At 42.0% G+C, this 22,146-nt stretch overlaps 1 long non-coding RNA gene across 1 annotated transcript in view; it reads right to left on the bottom strand.

The window, feature by feature from the left end:
* The window catches only part of LOC143842596 (uncharacterized), a 58,627-nt gene that overhangs the window by 30,822 nt on the left and 5,659 nt on the right, over positions 1-22,146 (bottom strand). The gene's annotated exons all lie outside the window — the stretch shown is intronic.

Here is a 22,146-nt window from a genome sequence, read left to right on the forward strand (position 1 = left end):
TCCCCAGGAACAAGGGAGAGGGAGGCAGATGCGAGGGTGGGACAAGGCAAGGCACCTTTTGTACTTTTTAGCCTCCATAACTTCTCTCCATTAGGGTTATGTGCTTAGGCATCCGAAGCAGCTGCATGTAGGCTGAATCAGCCAGAGCTGCAGCTCAGGGGGAGGGGTGACGTTGACGTGCCAGTCGGCATGCACACACAGGCACAGAGCTCTGTGCTTGCATGCAGGTGCTGGGTTGCACACCACCACTGGCCCCTCCCCTCCCCCCCGTGCCGCGACGCTGGCTGCTTCGACCTGGAACAGCCGCTTTGGACACTGAAGTGTACAACCCTATTTTATATTAGGTAGAGCTACATAGGAATCCACTTTTTGGGATTCACCAACTAGCGCTTTAAAATGGAGGAATTAGCTGGCCAGTTACTGCCCAGATGCTGCATGTTGGCGACGTCATATGAAGGGGCCAGAATATAACGACTACCTAAGGTAAGCATTTCACTACATTTAAAGGGTGCGGAAATGCCCTAAGAAAACAATGAACTGTGAGCTCTGGCAAGATTAAGCCTCCAAGGTGGGGCCTGAAGATATCCTGGAATGACAACTGATCTCAAGATGACAGAGATCAATTCCCGTGGAGAAAATGGCTGCATTGGAGGGTCGATATTTGGGCATTATAGTCCACTGATGTTTGTTGCCTCCCTAAACCTCGTCCTCCCCAGGGCCAACCCTCAAATTTCCAGACCTTTCCCAACACTGAGCTGGCAATGAAACATTTGAGGCAGGATCAATCTCTCTGTCGCTGTCTCTCTCTGTCTCTCTCTCAGAGAGTGCCCCTCCATCCCCTGGAAAGTGCCCCCCCATCCCCTGCTGGCAGCTTTGTGGTGAAGCAGAGAGTCAGGAAAACGGTAGGTAGCTTTCTAAGCAGCCCAGGATGGAACAGGCAGGCAGAGAGTGAGACAGAAGCTGATGTCAAAGTTCCAAAGGTAGGAAATGATGAGAAAGTCAAAAAGGCAAGTCCAGAATATGGTTGTTGCCAATACAAAAGCCTAACTTGGAAGTATTTATAGCCCAGTCACAGAAAGAAACACTAGATTGCCCAGGCAGTGAATTTTTGAATACGCAAGTGTGCATGATCCAAAAGCATATGAAGAATATCCTTCAAGCTTTCAAATGGGTTAGTAGCTGTCCGGTACTTGTGGTGGAGTTTCATTTCTTTTTGCCTTGTTAAGTCTGGTATTTTGCATCTGCCCAGTAGGCAAAACCAATTCTCCTACAGAGTCATGAATGGTCAGATCACATAAATAAATGCTGTGGGAAAACATGCCTTTGTAAAATAATGTTGATGATTACACAGACATCTAGTAACACCAAAGAGTAAGGGTGGGGCTTTTGGTGTGTTTTTTAAGTGGTGTGTGTTTATAGTCATTGGCTGATTGATTTCTCACTGCTTTTTTATCTGATTGGTTGTCTGTGGGGTAAGATGATGGCTACTACTGGGCTGTGCCCATGAGTGAAATATTTCCAATTGCAACGTAATGCCTGAATATGCAAAATGTAACCTGATGAACAGGTTCAAAATGCTCTCAAAGAGCAGGCTAGGCTTGCAACCAGGGGACAGAATATGTGTCAAACTGAGCATCCCTAAACAGAAGTGGCTCCTTCATGCTTGCTGTTCCATTTTCTACTCTCCAACATGTAAGGAGGTTGAGATGCCTGGGATAAACCATAATTTAAATATGCTACACTGGGTGAAAAGTTACCAAAGTAGCTAACAGTATATCTAAGGCATTACTGAAGAGGTCATGAAGCAAGTTTCAGGTGGGTTGCTATGTTGTTCTGCAGCAGAACAGCAAGATTCAAATATAGTCGTTCCTGACAAAGGACATCTGATGAATAGAAGTTATACCCTGGAGATCTTGTGGTGATCTTGTTCTTCCCCAGACTAGAGTCACAGAACTTTTGAGTCTGTTGAAAGTTGGGGCAGGCACTGATCAGTGGGTTAGGAAGGGGGAATGGCTTCGCAAAGTCTCCCTCAGCATGGCTGATAGATGGCAGGAAGGAACAGCCACTATGCCACTTCTGGACTTGGGCTGAATGAACTTGTACATGTATAAGACAGGGTGGAGGTTTTTAAAAGAACACTGGTGTGCTTACAGTTGTACATCCAGATTGGAAAAATCCTGGAGATTTGGTAATGGAGCCTAGATCAGACAAGAACTTCAGTGGCATCGATGCCATAGAGCAGTGGTCCCCAACCTTTTTATCACCGGAGACCACTCACCGGGGACCACTCAACGCCTTTTACTGAGGCCCGGTGGGGGGGGGTAGTTTACTCCTCTACTCTCAACCACTCCCCTAATGCTCTCTGATCGCTATGGTAATGTTTAAACATCCCTTCAAAATAAGATACAGACACGCCACATTGTCTCCCATCACTCTGGGAGTGATGGGAGACAATGCCACCCGAAGTATGTTGTAAAGGGCCGGGGGGGGGGGGGGAGAAGGCGTCCTTCGGGGCCCACCTCCAATTAGTCGAAGGACCACATGTGGTCCACGGCCCACAGGTTGGGGATCGCTACCATAGAGCACATCCCCCAAAACATCCATTTTCAACAATGGAACTTATGTCTGTAGTCCAGGCATTACTGAAAAGCTGTAATTTGTGTGTGGGGGGTGGGATCTTCAGGTCACACTTAGAGGCTGGCATCTCTAGGTATGCTGCATCTTCAGAGACTTGCTTGAAAAGCCTGTTGCAGGTTCTCCATGTTAATAAAGTTGTGGCCTGAGTTAACCCATTAAGATTGTGTCTCACCTCCTTATTCATTGGATGTCTGCACCCTGTTAGCAATAGTTCTGCACATGTCCTTCAAAATGCCTACTTCATGGGCTCCCTTTGTGGTACAACCATTCTCCACTCTATTACACAGCTTGGCTTCTCCCAATAAATTACAGTTGCCTGGGGAGATGCTTAAACAGTAACTATCTCAAAAATACATTCCACTCTTCATTCATCTTAAGTCAGCTCTGTATCTCCAGATGTTTTAATGGCATTGCGCACTGCACACCAAAACCTGGAAAAGTTTGTTCTTTTCAGAGAAGGCGGGAATCCCAAGAGGATATTGTGAAGAGATTTTTGTTAGCTTGCCATCATTCCCAAATAACATAATCAACTTTATCATGGGATTTAAGACATTGATGCATTGTGGACTACATCCAAAAACCTCTAGCACTATGAAGGGGAGAGAAAAGACTTTGTGCTAGCATATTCTCTTCATCTCTGGAAAACTAAGTCACATTTTAATTTCGGCACAGTTCATTTCACCACAAATGTTACTCCAGTTGATGGTTTGGTTGCCAAGAATTTAAGCAGACTCATAGTATGAATCTTTGACACCATGCCTTTACCCTGCAGCCCCCTGTACTCCTCAAGAACCATTCATCAGAGGTTCGGGGCCATTAGGAACAGTGTGGAGAATGCTGTAGGGGCATCCGTGGATCTCCTTCACCTTCTCAAATGAGTGAAACTACTGATCAGTTTGTACAGAACACGGCTGGATTCAATTAAGTGTTACTACAATTAAAATGAATATAAATTCAAGTGCACAAATCAAACCTTGCAAGTAAAAGATTGTTTAAAAAAAAAAAATCCCACATTTTGAAATGACTGTGTGCTGCAAAAACAGGGGTTGCCACTGGGAGGTGAAAAAGCATTGTGCTCCTTCCAAAACTTGATTTGTATTCCCCACTTGCAATTTTTTTTGTGAGATTTGCGCATGTAAAGTCTCATTTGATGCTTGGAAATATGAAATTCAATACATATTAAGTTCTCACCATTGCTTTTAGTGGGACTGAAGATAAGAAAAAAGTACAAGGGTGCAAGAAATTGTCCTTATTTTATATTATTCAACTTAAACTTTTGAAATCCAGGAGAAACTGGGACACTTTTAGAAAACTGCTTGATCTTTTTCTCTTTTTGACTTATTTTAGGATAAAGGTTGTGCAGCATTCTGGCTTTTATTCGTTTTGTTGAGGTCACATAAGGATTGGATTTGCTTCTTTGTATACTTCTGTGTTAGTCCCTTTTATAGCAAACTTTTCTTTCTGTATGAAATGTGTAGCTTGGAAACAAGGTTCTTTTAATGAACCTTTTGAGTCTCACAAAATATGATTAATCTGATTAGTGTTCCGGCTCTTTTTATGCTTACATTAACTAACACAAAGAGCCCCCCTACAGGTTAAAGTTTAAAAGTGGATTACCAGATAAAGCTAGTCTTGAGGAGGTTTCTATGGTGCAAGGAAAGATTGAATTTGCCTTTCCCCTCATTTCAGCCTTTGTCTTTCTGGGTTTTGCCCGTCTCCCTTGTTCACAGAAAGGTTATTAATTTTGCAGCAAAAATCTTTAAGCAATTATGCAGATAGCTTGGGGAAAACAACACACAAACACTGTAAAGGAAAGCATCACTCCCCCACTCCCAAATGGACCCCAGATATTCATTAAAACCAGATGGTAATATTGCTCACAACAATGCAAACACCTCCCTAACTTTGGATTTCAGGCTGATCTGGAATTAATGAAGGCAAAATTAAAAAGGAACGATGAAGCTAAAAGGATATTCCTTCCGTGAACTTTTTGATTTACAGTTGAAGAGTAAGGAGAAAAAGTCAAAGAATGTCTGTTTGATGAACGGCTAAGAAAGGCTAGCCTACCCACAAACACATCCATCTTGAGGCAGAATTCCTCCGTGGGAGGCTTGCCTTCCGTTTAATAGATAATGAACTTCTTCAGCTGAATCAGAAAACTGATAGTAAAATGAAGTTTCGAGTTTGGCAAGGCAGTTACTAAACAGGTGGGGCTATTTATAGTAGCCAAATATGCCTTGCTAAAAATTGCTGCTTCTTTTCCTGAAAAATCAAGAGCCTTTGAATGTCCTCTTCCCGTTTTTTAAAGTTTCACGTGTTGTTGTCAGGCTCTCCTTTTTTTAAAATGTCAAACTGCGGAGAATGAGCACTTAATTAAAAACACAGGGTTTGTTCCGGGGCACAGGCGAACAGTTCTCCTCTTCGACACAGCCTGAACAATGGGAATAGGAAGATTTTTGCACGCTGGAAGGTTGTGGGTAAAGAAAAACTAACATTGCACAATGGCCATTATGGACTATAGTCTCCCCTCATTGCACACACAGAATTCCCATTACTCCTAATGGCCCTTGCACATGCCCCAATTGAAAAGCGAATAGTTCCCTTATATAGGAGTTCCATACCAAAACATCTGGCAGTGAGAGATGACAAGACAAAGAAGCAGCTACCACTAACCAATAAACCCCGTACTAGCTGTCTTTTATTAGCCATTCTTAGGTCATATTCAGTCGATAGCTCTTTAAGAAAGTTGTCCTGACCCAGTAAGGGATATTCACATTTGGAAATTTCTGAAACACACATGCAAATGAGAAGTGTAGTTCTGTTTTTAAGGATGAATCCTTGCGTCCAGGACCCAGGGGTGAACCCACTTCTCTTCTAAATTAGCTCATGCATACAATCACAATCACCTGGATGTGTATGTGGTGGGGGCCAGACTCAGAAGTGGTTAATACATATGAAAGAGAATTAGATCAGCAGGTAAGGGAATGCAACCCCCCTCTCTCTCCCCCCCTCTGTTTATTTTCAAAATTTGATCATTTCAGTGTTCTATTTGTACTACAGCTTGGGACTGTAGGGGGAAATGGGCAGCATTGTGGGCTGTCCCAGGAATTAGGAGAAATAAAAGCAGCAGCAGAGAGGAGAGGGGTACTTACATGGCACATCTCATTTCCTCTCCTCCCTGTTTCCTTTTACCTTTTCCTGAAAAAGCCCATAATCACCTCCTTCCCTTGCTTCCTCCTTTTATCTGCCACCCCAACTTCAGCTCTATTATTTATTTATTTCATTTATACTCCACCTTTGTCCCCAGTGGGAACTCAGAACAGCACACAGCATTTCCCTCACTACTATTTTATCCTAACAATAAGGTCACTGTATAGTTTTTACCTCTTGGTTGATCTATTTTATTAACCATTAATTTTTATTTTAAGTTTACTGTTTTATAGTTAAGACTGGCAATTACTGTAATAAAATTTGACCTTATAAGGTAGGTTATCCTGAGAGCATGGGATTGACCAAAAGTCACCCAGTGAGCTTCCACAACAGAGTGAGGGCCATTCCACAAGACTTAAATGTACCCAAAGTCTTACCTTTCGTGAATACTATTAATTTAAGGTTCTGCATGACGTCGTAAGCAAACCGCAAAACTCCCACCGAACTCCTGCAACAATCGGAATTTTATAGCGCTTAGGGGAAAATCCAGAAAAGTGGATTCCCCCTGAAGAAACCGCTACACTTCTGAGCAAAAGCTGCAACACTATCACCCCTGACCTTCCGGAGACGCGATCGCCATTTTTTCCCCCTTAGACCGGTGAAAGCAACAGACAAGCGAGGCTTCTCTGGCTAGAGTCCCTCCACAGAAGTGATTAACAGTAAAACAAAGCTCCCTACTGCAAGTGTCTTTAAAGTTCCCAAGCACAATACAACCCCCTGTTCGACACTGCCCATAATTTTGGCCACAAATCACATCCATGGGGGGGGGGGTTACTTGAACAGAGTGTAAACGATTAAGCACCAGCTCCTACGCCAGCAAAACAGGTCTTTCTGAGACAATGATTGAACAAATATTCATTGCAAACTGGTGTGTTCGTGTATTTAAAAAACAGTTTTTAAAGGGAAAGGGGCTTTTCGGGAGCATGAACACAACAATCCATTGGCTGTTCTGTTTGATTGTAGGCCAGGGGTGGGAAGAAGTGCAGAAAACTATTGCTTCCTTTGTTGCGATTCCAGTGAGACCAGAAACCTGTGGGGAATGAACACAATGCTACTGGGACTTCATTATTCCACCAAAATTAAAGGTATGCAGAATGACGAAATTCCACTATTAAATATAGCGTTTCTGCATACTGGGGGTGTTTCCACGCAAGGACCAATGTTGCCAATTGGTTCCACAAAGCGGAAACGCTATTTTAAAAAGTGCAATCTCGGCGTTAAGCATACCTGCATTTATAGTGGAATCCAGTAGCGTTTCATTCGTTTCCCACAGGTTTCTGGTCTCGCAAAAATTGCTGGAAAGGAAGCGATTTTTTCTGTGCTTGGTCCCGCCCCTGGCCGTCAATCAAACGGACAGCCAATGGGCGGTTGTTATCATGCTCCAGAAAAGCCCCTTTCCCTTTAAGCAGAAGTTTTTAAAAAAAAAGAAAAACACACGTTGCAACGAATATGCCTTGATTCTTCCTAATGTAGAGACCCATCTAGCTGGCATGTGAGCTGGTGAGTCATCGTTACCATGCTCCCCCGAGTGAAAAAAAATCCCCTCCCCGCACGAGCACGATTTTCGGCCGAAAATAAAGGGAACTTGCAAACGGGGCTGTGTTGTGCTTGGGGACTTAGGGGAGCTTTAAAGCACTTCTGTGGAGGGACTGTAGCTGGAGAAGCCTTGCTGGGTGAATGAAGCCTCGCTGGTTCGTTGCTTTCCACTCTCTCTGAGGAAAAAAAAATGGTGATCGCTTAGCCGGAAGTTCGGAGGAGAGAGCCAGGGGGAGGGACTTAGTTGGAACGGCAACAATGGGAACACACAGGTCTTTTTCGCTAGTGTTGCAAATTGTTCGCAAGAGTGTAGTGCTTTTCGGAGGGTGAATCCACTTTTCCTGATTTCCCTAGAAGCGCTACAACGAATCGCTTTTCGCAGAACTGTTGCAGGAGTGTTGCAGATTGTGTGCGGCGTCTTGCAGAACTGCAAATTAGTAGCGTTTACAATTTGCAAGCCTTCTGCTACATTAAAGTTGTGCGGAATGGACCTGAACATTGGCAACATTGGTCCTTGTGCGGAAATGCCCTGTGGATTCAAATCTGTGTTCCCCTGATCCTAGTCTGAAAATCTAACCACTATACTGCAATGGCTTTCATAGTATACCCTGGCCTGGGTAAATCATGTAAGTTGCATGGTAGCAAGACTCCTGTGGTTGCTAATGGGACTGGCCCCAATGGGTCCTCCCTCAAAGGCCAAAGTAACCCTGGAATGGGCCTGCCTTCCCTTCCTGTCTCTTACAGAGAAAAACCAAGGCGTGAAGGATGACAATACTGTTCTGACATGGCAATACTGTTCTGGTAGCCTAGCAATGATTACTGAATAGATAGGTTTCATAAAACACAATTATCACGTTGGAAGTGTTTAACCCACACACACACACACACACACACACACACAATGTATTTTTAAAAGATGTTCTGCAAACTTGGGCCTTTTTTCAGATTTGTAGAAAGATCTGTCTTGTCTGTCTAGAGCAGGGGTAGTTAAACCGCGACCCTCCACTTTGACTCCCCCTGCTCTAGAACCTCCATACAGAAGAACAGGGAATGCCTCTTTCAGGATGATGCTTCACACCACAGTTTTTATGTGAATTTAGGTTACATTCATCTCTGTGTAGCCCCAGGGTTGCTAAAAATCTGAATTTGTTAAATTCGGTGAAAATTCCCTAAATTAAAATGAACAATCCCTCAAAATTTACCTACAACACCTGCCCATGTGCAGAAGTACCACAAAGTAAACCACTTCAGATTGCAGGTGTAGGCTCACATAATTTAAATGTTCTTCCCTGGAAATTTAGGTATCAGAGAAGGGTTCAAGCTGAGACTTCTTTCTAACATATTGGTTTTCAAAATAGAGTTTATTTTTAACATTGATAGAGCCTAGAGATTTATCACTACCTCATCTGCTGATTGTGAAAATTAGGCACCTGTAAAGAATTAATATGGGCAAAAGATCTTTATGGGAATTAAACCACATAGGAAAGGTATTTAAATACATTTAGATAACAATAGAAATGGATTTTTTCCAGCATGTATAAAGAACTAAGTCCCTTTCACCCCAATGTTCAGTAAGTTAAGTATATACTAGCAAAATTAGACTGCCAGCCAAGTAGAGCAGATAGAAGGCCTGCTCCAGAATTACTCACAAATGGGGTGTATTCTGGTAATTGGTATATAAAAAGGACAAAACAGGTCTTATACCTACTAAATGGTAGTAAAGATGAAGCATAAGATGCTGCCCTCTGCTGTGCAGTATAAAGAGAAATTGCTGTTCAAAACGAGATAGAAGGAAGTTTTAAAACTGGAGGAAGTGGGTCTGGGATTCCCCACAAGCTACGTTCCCTCTTACAGGATTACGCCAGAAAATAAATGAAGCTGTGCTTGAATCCTACAGGTTGAAGGGGAAAGAATGGAAGGACCCTATTTCTGTCTTCCTACTGTAATTCCACAAAAAAGGTAGGGGGAGAAATGAATGGCAAAGAAAGAACCAAGGATGCAGTTGCTGACCTATGCAAAAAGCAGGAGGAAAGAATTATGGCGAGACTCAGAAAAAGATGCCAGTGAGAGGACAGTATGTTACATATTCCAGAAAGATTGTTGAGATCAATATGGAATATTTGTTATAAAGTTAATTACCTTAATCCAAAGATTACAGTTACCCATTTCTCAGTGGAAAACCTTACCTGGTCATCCAATGGGACAGGTCTGTCTGTCTGTCTGTCTGTCTGTCTGTCTGTCTGTCTGCCTGTCTGTCTACCTACCTACCTACCTACCTACCTACCTACCTACCTACCTACCTACCTACCTACCTACCTACCTACCTACCTACCTACCTATCTATCTATCTATCTATCTATCTATCTATCTATCTATCTATCTATCTATCTATCTATCTATCTATCTATCCTGCCTTCCCAGGGAGCTGGCTAAGAATGTGGTTCTTCATCTGAAATGAATGGGGAGTATATTTCAGAACAGAACTGACATGGAGCTTTCTGAAGGTGCTGGGACTCAGCAGTATAGCACATATCACGAAGTCCCCAGTTCAAACCTTTGCATCTCCAGTTAAAGATATAGGCCATGCAAAAGACCTTCCTTGGCTTAAAACCCTAGAGAGCTGCTGCCATTTAGACTAGAGTATGCCAAACAAGATGAACAGTCCAAAGAGACAGGTTACGAAAGCAGGATGGTAGAACGTATATCTAGGTAGACCTTAATATCGGGGGCGGGGGGGGGGGAGGTTAAGAGGATGGCTATGACTTCTAAATATCACCAAGATAACTATTTTGTGTCTAGCTAATTTGAAACAAGGATAGGGCTATTGGAGTCAAAGGGTGAAATGATTTCTGCTATATGCATCGATAATCTGCTGTCATGTTGGTGGCATGAACAAATTGATGAGTGATGTCTCTAAATCCAGCTCTATTAAGAGAATTGGTGGCGGGACTTACCCCAGCCGCCCGTTGGCCAGGAAGGGGCCAGCATGAACGGAGTGGCTCGCTCCTGCGGTACCGGCAGCGCGCTCACACTGCGTGCGGCAGCGCGGGCAGCATAATGAGGGAGGGCAGTTTAGCCTAGCTAGGCTCCGCCCTCCTGCTTCCCGCCACTCGCGGCTGGGGCAGGCAAGCATCCCACCCTCCCTCCCTATTTTTCATGTTTTAAATTTGCTTGTTGTTTTGTCACGGTGGGTAGGCATTCAGGAATGAGCCTGTTATGGGGAGCCGGTGTGCGATTGGCCTCCCCAAGGGGTTCGGGGCCCCCATAAATGGGGGCGGTTAGTAACAAGCTAGGGCATGCCCAGCGGGGTATGCCTCCGTAGCTTGTTTGATGACCAGATGGTCCTGGGGGTAACCAAGGAGGTTCGCGCCCTTTGCCCCCCCCCCCATCTGGACCATCTCCCTAGTAGGAGTCCAATAGACGGAGTTACGTAATTCCCAGCGGGGGGGTGTTGACGAACTCTGATGGGTGTGGACTCTGGGGAGGCAGTGCATGCACTGCTTAGGTCAGGCTCATCCTGGGTGCTGCGCCAACCCTCCAGCGGGAGTTGTTTCAATAAACGCCGTGGCCAGTTATTTGTCAAAGACGTTGAGTCGCGTATTATTCACGCCAAAGTGGCCTTATACCGGCCAAATACATTTCTTATTTCCTGCTTGTCCTCATCCTTGCTAAAACAAAAATAACAGTAGTTCAAGGCACAGTCTCACCAGCTCAGGCAACACTAAAATGAGGAGTTCCATGACTGCATACAGATGGAAATTTCCAACACATAAGCGATCACCAGATTTAGAATTTCCTTACTAATATCCCATTTTTCAGTAATACGTTCTTGCAGCCTACAAACTCCCATTTCAACCCCAGCAGCAGCATCACCACCAACACCATTATTGTTGCTTTCATATAAAATTGACACATACAAATAAAATATAAAAAGATTACTCAATTAAATACAATTAAAATCTAAAAGCAAAAATTCAGTTATCAGTTGGGAAAAGGAGGAAGAATATGGTGGGAGGGCTCTACCCAGCCCTGGCTGACCTATCAGTTGAGGGCTTTGGCATAGAATATATAAGCAGCATGAAAATTCACGGGAGGAAGAATTTTTAAAAACCATTAAAAGCAGCAAAAAGCAGATTAAAAACATTTTTAAAACTTCAAAGACAGTGGTATTCACTTAAAGCCATTCAAATTCTAAGATTGTCAGACAATTGGAGCATTTAGCCAAAGGTATGGGGAAATGAAAAGCAGCTAAAAGAAGGCCGGTGGGACCCAACCACGTTTTCTGCTGGTGGAAAAGGGAAGTGGGGGGTCCTCTTTAAATACCCAGCAGGGCTATGCTGTGGTTCATGGAACCTGCATGGAAAAGAACCGTATGGGATGGAAACTGTGGTCAGGAGGGAAATAGGATGAGATTAAGCAAAATGGTTGGCATGGTCCAAACAAGCAAAATTTGATGTCAGGCAGATGTCTGTGCAGCATTTCACAGTGCAATTATTGAAATTGTAGCAATATGTTAAAAAAAATCCACATGTTTTCCTTTAAATTACTTTGAACTCCTCTTACTGAAGGAAACCACATCTAGGAGGTGATATGTCATGGACAGAAATTTTGTTTACTTCTTTGTGATTGTAATGTGCTATTTTGAATAACATATATAAATTAAGCAGCCTTGAATTTAAAGCCATAAAATGTCAGGCTTGACTTCCTGGAGCTAGTACAGCTATATTAAGAACACTCCAGTAGCATTGCTGCTACCATCTCCCAGAACTTGGTCCCAAAATTCTGCAAGGAATTGATGCAGCCAGGACCATATATTTTTGATGTGCCCTTGTGGTGTCAGTTCTCAAACAAGACCTCACCCAAGATGAGATATCTTGTAAATATCTACCATATATTTTTTTTAAAAAAGCAAAGGTAGCTATAGCTCTTTCTGATGGGTGGGTAAGAACCCTGGTACTCATTAATTATGCCAAAACAGAACATACAGCATCATCCAACCAGGTCCATTCAATATCTTCATAATTCACTTGATGCTTCCTGATGTAAACATTTAGAACATTACTGTTGTTTGTAGTCAGACAACCGGATCTTTGTGCAGGCCCATTGTAAACTGCTAACTTCTGGTTCATGGTCAGAACAATTTCTAGGAGCTCAAAACATCTAGGATAAGATGACATTTGGCATCATTATGGATTTTCCTTCTTTTAATTCTTCTTCTTCAAATAAACAATTCTAACTCTGGTGTTAGTTGACACCGGGAAGTGTCTTACCCAAGTGAGTCCATGCTAGTTCCAAACTTGGCCAGCTGTACAGCAAGCTTCATACCTGCCCTTTCAGTTAGGACCTTCTCAGTCTATATTAACAAAGTTTAATTTATAATTTGGGGTTTTCAGTTCCACTGCTACATTGCAGTTTTCTCCTTCCTTGAAGAAACATCTTCCATTCACAGTATCACAATGTCTCATTAGCAGTGTTCTCAATAGCCATACAAAACACATGATAAACTAGGAAGTTCAATGCTAGAAGCATTCAAATCTCTACTGACCTACAGAGTGGAACACAGCTACTGGGATTAACCCACTTTTTTAAAAAAACAAACAAACATTTATTTCAACCAGACACTCATCAAAGGCAGGAGATGTAACAGAAGATCAAGTCATGTCTAAGACAATTTCCCTATTAGGACAAATAATAAGGCCATGCCATTATTAAGGAAGCTACGCATCATGGCAGGTAGAAATTGTTGGCATTCATGCTAAAATGGAGCTTGATTCAAGTGTGCTTTTTTTCTTCCTTTGGGGAGGGTGTGAAACTTGGCTAGCGTTCTCCAAAGTAGGTAGATTTTGTTTTGCAAGAAGGGGAAAGTATGAAAGAGAAGTTATCGTGACTCATTGGCATGGCATCTAGTGTGAATGCAGAAGAGTTTTTAATTTTAATAAATATTAGTACTTAATTTCAAAGTTGTGTTCTACCCTACACAGGCTTGAATTCACTCCCCTTATTTTGACCTTTTGCAGTGCTTTACTTTGATTTGGGTCAGGATATTTTCTCCTTTTTGTTTTGGTGCATGCATAAGGTCCCAGGTTCAGTCCCTGGCACCTCAGTTTAAAAGGATCAGGTAGCAGGTGAAGTGAAAAGCTCTGCCTGACAACCTGGAGAGCTGCTACCGGTCTAAATAGATAATATTGACCTTGATGGACCAGTGCTCTGATTCAGTATAAGGCACTTCCATGTGTACATATATATGAAGGCTCACTGAGGCTCTTGACCATTCTTTCCATTCCAGCAGCACAGCAGTACTTTTCAATTTTTGAGAGGTCCATTTTACCAACTAGCTGAGGGAATCAGCAAGGCTCAACTTGAGCCTCTGTTTCTTTCACTTTGTCTTCTGCCTGTTGATGAAAGCAAGGGATTTGCTTGCTCCTTGCCGCCGTCAGACTAGTGGAATGGCTCAGATAAGGTAACATCTCTGCCTCTTGGAATGCAAGCTCTCCTTGCGCCAGTGAGCCAGCCAAGTTATCTGAGGAAATGCTGTGCACAGAAACAGCAATCCAAGTGGATGCTGTGCAAAACAAATAGATATTCAGTGTTCTAGTTGGATGATGTGCCTATCAGGGTCACGTCTGCTGACTCATTCTCTACCATACTAACCTTTCCCTTCTGGAAATCTGGAGGCAGTGCCAAGGAACTGCAGAGCACAGCCAGACATCACAGTGTGACTGGATGAGCCATGAGATCCCACCTAGTTGGTTCAGATTGGGACACTGGAGGCACTGCTGTCGGCTTTAGTCGCCCTTCTGAGATTAATGGAAGGGGAGGACTGACAGGAGAACATACTGGGAATGTTTCTAATGGGCCACCAACTACCCTGGTGGGTCACTAGCAGCCAGAAGCAAGCAAAGCTACTGGTTCAGTCAGAACCAAGTGCTCTCTGCAGTGTTTGGTCACAGTGCTAAAGGGGCTGCTTAACTTGGTTTGGTCCTGGACCAGTTGGACTTCACAGTTTGCCACTGGTTAATGGACTAGGCATTCCTTGGTTTACTTTTTGTTGTTGTTTAGATGCATTCTGAAGGCACTGCCCTATTGGGTTCACCTTCCAGCTGTGACGATGGCCTTTTGCAAGTCCCTACCCCTCAGCCTAAGCTACCTCATAAGGTTGCTGTGAGGATAATATAAGCTAACCCCATGTATCATATTAGATTTCTAAAGGAAGGTAGGAAGGCTGCCTTGCAATATGAAATGCTCCTTTACCATTTGTAAAGATATTGATTTCTAACAATGGCTATTACGCAAGAAGCCCAGAAAGAATAATCTACCTACCTCACTGGGTGCACCATTTTTCTAGAATGCATGCACAGCGTACTATTGTAGTCGACTGAAAGTGTATTTACAAAAGTCAGTGTCCAGCTATCAGCAAGATACTTATATTGCCTCAAAGAATTATGGGACTGAAGCAGCGCAATCCTAAACAGAATTATAGCTTTCTAAATATACTGAAGAGAGGATAGCAGAGGGGGATTTGTGTCAGCAGAATCGTGTTCTCAGGCAGAAAATTTTCCTGCTTCTTGTTACAACATTCAGCGTTATACACTGTGAATAATGTGTGTGGTGTGAATACTGTGGAACATGAAGTAAAAGAATACGAGCACTGTCCATGGATTCCCCTACCCCCACTTTAGGTCATACGAAGCCCAAGGAATTGGGGGAAGATCTCTTTTACCAAGGCAATGTACCTCTGATTGTAAAATGCTGAAAGCACACAGAAGAATGGCAAGAGGTCGCCACCTTCATGTTTTGCTTGTGAGGTTCTAGAGTCAACTGCTTGGCCATGGTTGTGAAAAGAAACACTGGGCTGGATGGATGGTTTGAAGGTTGAATCCCGTCTAAAATGTCCATGGGTAGAAGGGCAATGGTGTTTGCTGATCCCCACCCCCGTCACTGCAAACCTCCAAATCCTCCCCTACGCTATTTCCGGGGTGGGGGGTGTCCTTCATCCCACAGAAGTAGCAGAAAGGGGCCATTTCAGCTTCAGTGAGGAGAGAGATTTGGGGAAATTGCACTCTGCTGATTGGAATCCTCTGTCAGCAGTTATTTTGGGCAGAATTCAAGACTTGGCCTGATCCAGCATAACAGTTCTTGTGGCAGAGCACAGTTCCCCCTCTGAAAACAAGCAAATGTGACTTTTGAGCCTCTTTGAGGGCTGTATTTAAAATTGGTCATATTTATATTCCTGTTCCCTTATATTTCAGTAATGCCACATTTCTAGCATCTAACAAGCCACTATGTTGAACAATAATGACAACATTAAGAATAGTTGTTGCTGCATTGCAATGGGCAAAGGTCTTTTAATTTCTGTCTGCAGGTTTTTGGTTGTTTTTTTTTTAATTCTGCTGTTTGAAAGGGCAACGTGTTTTGCCTCCCACCCCCCCTCCCCAGATCTCAAATATACAATTGTTCAAGTGTGGGAAAGTTTGGTCCAAGTTTACATCTTCACAGATAATAGCTTAACACATTTCTTCTCTCTCCTTTCCTGTTAATTTTCATCTGCTCTGCTCCCTCTGATATTTTTGCGTGTATGTTTTGTTTCCCACTTCATGGCTGATGCTTCCCATTATTAAATTATTTACTGAAGTGGCAAAGGCACGTTGAATAGATTCATTACAATTCCCAAGTTCTAGGTCACTAGAATAAGACAAAAACGCCTCTTTAGACTCTTGGAGGACAAAAGGCATCATGTTTATTAGGTCTTATAATGCATTTAATAAAGCATGAAAAGATATGACATCCATCCCACTAAAACACACGGGAAAATGAATGATGTTACTGTAAATCTTTACATCAATCACGCCTGGTACTTTAGACAACAATGTTGTTTTGTTTGCATTTCACAAGTGACAAACAACTCTTCTGACTGGCTTAACATAGTCACTTTCCATTAGGCGAGACCAGAAGCAAGTCAGAATTAAAACGTGGCCCTCGGTTGCTAGGCAGCGGAGTTGTCTTGACATGGTGGTTAGTTTCCTTTTCATTGAATGACAACAGTGAAATGAAAGAAGTTTTGAAAAAACTTGATAATGGTTTTCAAAGGAGGAGGATAATTGGGCTCGTTTGTGCAACACTGTGTGGAAACTTTTGCTTGGCGGCGAGGGAAGACTGTCACTAAAAATTTCAACTCTTGTACACAAACTTGACCTAGAATCTTCTCCAGATTTTCCTCCGTTCAATTGTACAACCCTTCTCTCAACCCAAGGGGGGCTGGGATGAAAGAGATAAGACAGATGGGTAAAGTCCCAAAGGAATAAAGGAATCAATAGTTGTGATTTTAATCCATCAATGAAAAGGAGGAATTAAGTGAAATCTTTAAAATAAGGTTTGTGTAAAAAGGTAATTTAAAATATATATATAATCCACCAAATACATGATACATATTTTATAGCAGCCCTGGCAAATCACTGTATTTGGCTTTTTGGGCCTTTCTTTATGAATAGAAGTTTATTGTGACATGTTATTCCAAAAATTAGATAATTTTGCTGCTGTCATTTGTATGTGTGTGTGTGTATGTGTGTGTGTTCTCAACACAATAGGTAATTGATTTTCTCCTCCTTTATATATATATATATATATATATATCCCCTAGGTGTCAAAAATGTAGAACATAACAAGACAATTTGGAGGCGAGCTTTTGTTGGGAACGTTCATCCAGGAAATTAATGAGATAATAATAATTAAGTTTGCTACATGGTTGCATTAGCATTTAAGCTGATATAAAAGTCCAATTATATATAACTGTCCATATCATTAATTTGCTTAAAACACACACACACACACACACACACACAACTGAGCAAAATGCACCTAGAATGAAAGAAAGGACCAATTAGCATTGGATTAACATTCATGGTTATTTACAGTTGTTTTTGTGCTTGTTCTTGTGCTCTGACTTCCTAAAATTTCACAACCCAAAGATTTTGAAAAAAAGGGGGGGGCCTTGTTTAGACGCAAGGTGCAATGAAGTGGCTGCGGCCATTGTGTTGACACCACCTCGCTCATTATACCCTCTCAATCAACACTCGGCACACAGGAACCCGTAGTAAAGCCCATCTGCCATGGTTAATCTGCAGGCAAACCCACAGCCAGGACTGCGCCCGTTACTCTCCAGCCGCATTATTCTCAGATCCAAAGCTTCATAAGGGATCAGCCAAAGTCCATTAAAGTAAATAATAGCTAGAAATGACAGGCTTAGCAAGGATTGGGAGGAAGTTGAAGACCAATCTGAGCCGCAAGCTCTGATTAATAGAGAAAAGCATTAGGAGAAAAAGGGGAGAAAAATGACCTCAGCCTGCTCCAAAGAATTCCTGAACCTTGGTTGTTAGGGCAAGTGCTACCATCTGAGACGTTAGTGATCCTTGAATTTCCTTCACTTTGATGCTGCTGAAATGGGAAAAATTTTGAAGGTTCACCCAGGCCCCAGGGCCCAGCTGGAAAGCCGTCTGGAGTCAACCCTGTCAAAAATGCTGCTGTGTAAAAGGAGAGAGAGAGAGAGAAGGAGAGAGAGAAAGAGAGAAAGCTTTTATTAGCTGGATGGGAACAACAACAACTACAAAAACTCCTCTCAACTTTCATAAGAAAGAAGGCATTCTTTGAGTTACCTATATATTAATTAACAGATGCTACTCAATAGTTTAGGAGGAATATAATTAAATACAGTCTTGTCAGCAATGGATTGAGCATCAGCCAGAGGTATATCTTAATTTATTTTCTTAAAAAAAGAAAATTAAACTAAGATCCCTTAAAAAGTATTTGTCCCAGCATTTTGTAAACAAAGTGTTATTAGGGAGAACAAGTATAAATAATAAAGATTGCTTCCAAGGATATTTTCCTGCAGCGGTTACTCTGTTTTTTCAGCTGCAGAATTTGTGCATGGACATATTGCCAAGAAAGAGTGAGACTATTGGCCCTTGAAAAGGTCTTCTTTTTGCCGCGTTGACTAACTCCTTGTGGCTTTAAATGAAGGAATGAAGAACATATTCAAATGGTTGTGTGGGGGGGGGGGGACCTGGACTGCCTATTCCAGCCTATGCAGGAAATATTTCAATACATAACTGATGCATATGATTTCTGACCAATGGGCATGAGCCATCCGCTTTTCAGATTCACACCCCTTTAAGTATCTGCTAGACAGCATCCCAGATATGTGAACATCAATGCTGATTATCCCTAACCAACTGTCAGTGAAACAATTCATAACCAAAAGGCAGGTATAGATAAATAACTTTTCAAAGACAATATTTCATTTCACTTGAATCCAACCAATCTCAGTCTTCAACACAACTAGATCAGAATATAGAATAAAATTATGCAGTCGGTAGTTATAAAAGTCAGGATGGAGCAATATTCACCTGCCTGGGAACCTTATATAATAGAGCCTCATTTTGTTGTATCATTCCAACTTTTAAAAGTTTCTAATACCCTAGGATGTTTTCATAAATAAAATGGGAGTGAACAGGAATAAAAATGATGGCTGTGCCAAGAAATTGCTGATAACCTGGCTAATGTATTTTTTGTGTCCATGTGATGCAATTTTCATATTTTTATCTTAAGCAGACCTAGAAATGACAATTATGAAAAGATAAAATAGATACCACCAACAGCTGTAATGGCTATCTATGCTGTTCAAAGATACGCAAAAAGATACAGTAAATCAACATTAAATTCTCCACATACACTGGTATAACAACCAGGATATCATATAACATCATTATAAGCAAACCCTAATACAATTTGGACAGTTCTCCTGGAGAATACAGGATATACAGCTAACTATCCCTGTATAGTTTCACTGGTCTGTTTTCAAAGGAAGCAAATATCTATCTCTTTAAATGCAAACTGATGGTACTGAATAGTTGTGTTCATATGAGATAGGGGAAAAAATCATCTTCTTCATTTGTTCTTATTCATTTCAAAAGTAGTTATTTTCTCCCAAAATTAATTTATATGAAAAGTCAACATTTAGTCAGCAACAAATTTGTGGGAAAAATGGTTCATATGCAGCATTTGTTCCAGAATGCTTTAATTACCCCCCCCCCCAAAAAACCGACAACTGTTTATTAAAATATATATTAAATTATCGGGGAGGAGGCTTGATTTTATTTAAAAATGTGAACAGATTTTGGCACATAATAGATGTGAATTAAATTGAAACAAAATTTTAAAAGTTAGATTGATGGGGGGGAAATCAGAACTAGAAATAACCAATAAACTTCAGTTTATAAAAGTAAAGCAGCCAGGCATGTTCTGGAAATAAGGGGTATGTAAGAGTGCTTTCCCAGGAATTAGTCTGTTCTGACCTTTCACCTTGTAAGCTTGTTTTATATGGCAGTTTGTTTTATAGCTTAATGAGAAGAAAGAATTGCATAGCATCACGTGGTATATTCAGTTGCATTACTCTCTCTCTTCTGTATCCCACTGTATAAAAGTTATAATAGTGTTCTAGTCCATATACTTATACTACAGGTAAGATGGCATTAACAGTGGCCCATAACTCACGCACATCTTACTGCAGATTTTCCGAGCAGTAAGCCTTTCATCTGGACTTTGGATTCTGTGCCTGCCTTACACATCATTCTTTTTCATCCGGTGTATTCATTCTGCAGTTACAATTTAAAACACACTGTTTAAAATTGGGGTGCAACATCATGTGTGATGTGTGGGAGGGGGCAGCTAAGGTTTTTCTTTAAAAAATGACTCAATTGCCCCATTGCAGCTGTTCAGTAGCATCGAGCCAGTGCCTCCCATTTAAATCCTGATGGTTAAGATTTTGCACATTAGTTTGTCAAATGGAGGGGAGCAGAAAGCAACTCAAGCAAAGGGGGGGGACTCAATGTTGAAACTGACCAGACTTTTAAAAAGCCTGACCAGCAACTGCGAAGCCTCATTTTCCATATTGCCAAGCACTAGGGGGATTCTCTACAGCAGGGGCAGTCAACCTGTGGTCCTCCAGATGTCCATGGACTACAATTCCCATGAGCCCCTGCCAGCATTTGCTGGCAGGGGCTCATGGGAATTGTAGTCCATGGACATCTGGAGGACCACAGGTTGACTACCCCTGCTCTACAGTGTTACCAGCCACTGTGAAAAATGGGAAGGAGTCACACGATCTCATAATCTGGGGGAACAGGTGGAGTGTACAGAATGCATGGCAGAACCCGCTGATACTGGCACTGCAAGCTGTGTTCACTGGCTATGTGTGTTTGTGCATGCGTGCCTATGCAAAATCGGCTGAACTTCCACCATGCTTTGTACAGGGCTGCAGTTTGTGTGGAGAAGACCTCTGGCAGAAGATCCGGAGAGTTTTTTAAAATCTTGTGTCAACAAATTGAAATAAATATGGCAGGGTACTTTCACTGATGCCGTAGTGCACCCCCACTGAAATGCTAATTTGCTTCCCTTCTCTTTGTGATTTCTCTACTTAGATCCTGCATGACCAGAGTGCATTTTGGCAGATTTTTAGAGCCTGTCCTGTGCAGATTTCAACCCTCATCTCTAAATGGATCAATCCCAAGTGGCCATTGTAATGTTAGAGTTCCAGAGGTTGCCAACATGGTCCCATCCACACAAACTTTGTTCACTAAAGCATTAAAAGGAAAAATGATTTCAAAGCTTTAGGCTTCCCATCAAAGTGTCTATCTTTACATCTCGTGTCAATTTCATTCTGCGTTGATGATATCCCCCATTTATTTTGTTTGCATGCAGTTCTGAAAAAAAAATTCCCCATTCTTTTAGCTGCCATTTATCTCCTGTCAAATTCTGCTCTCAGCTTAGTGTAGTGGTTAGGAGCATGGAATCCTAATCTGGCAATCTGGGTTTGAGTCCCGACTCCCCCACAGGCGGCCAGCTGGATGACCTTGGGCTCACCACAGCACTGATAAAGCTGTTCTGACTGAGTAGTAATATCAGGGCTATCTCAACCTCATCTACGTCACAGGGTGTCTGTTGTAGGGAGAGGAAAGGGAAGGTGATTGTAAACCACTTTGAGACTCCTTTGGGTAGAGAAAAGCAGCATATAAGAACCAACTCTTATTATTATTATTCAAGTCAATACCAGCAGGGAACTAAACCTCGCACCGCTCCTTTTAAACTTTTCCCCTGTTATTTAAATGCTTTTTCTTCAGTGATTTGAGACTAGCAATAGTCTCATATTGCTAGACTCATGCCTTTTGTAAAAAAAAAAACATAGAATGAGGGGAAAAGTGGACAATGATGAGGGGAGAGGATGACAGAAGGTACAGAGTGGGCAGAACAACCTCAATGTGGATGGGAAGTGAGAGGCAGCTAAAGGGCAGAGAAAGAAATCCAAGGGAACCTATATGCTTTCGAATTACTTTTGACTTGGAAGTGAAAGGAGGAGGAAATTGGCAAAAAAAGCATTCTCAGAAAACCCGGGGAAATAGAGACTAGAAAGGGAACTGAGCACTGAAGGGAGGAAATCAATGAAAAAATCACACACACACACACACACACACACACACACACACAATGAATGTGCATGGTGAAAGCGAGGGAATATTCCCATACATAATAGGCCAATATCACAAAACATTTGAAATGATAATTTTTAAAAAATCCTCAAAGAAAAAATTCCGATATTTGTCTTTCAGAAAAAAGGTTGTCTAATGCTGTCATTTTATGTATGGGCTTAGAACCGTGTTGACTTCACAACTGAGTCATATCTAATATTAAAAAAGAGATGGGACAACTTTTAAC

The sequence above is a fragment of the Paroedura picta genome, chromosome 8, assembly GCF_049243985.1.
Source record: "Paroedura picta isolate Pp20150507F chromosome 8, Ppicta_v3.0, whole genome shotgun sequence".
NCBI lineage: Eukaryota > Metazoa > Chordata > Lepidosauria > Squamata > Gekkonidae > Paroedura > Paroedura picta.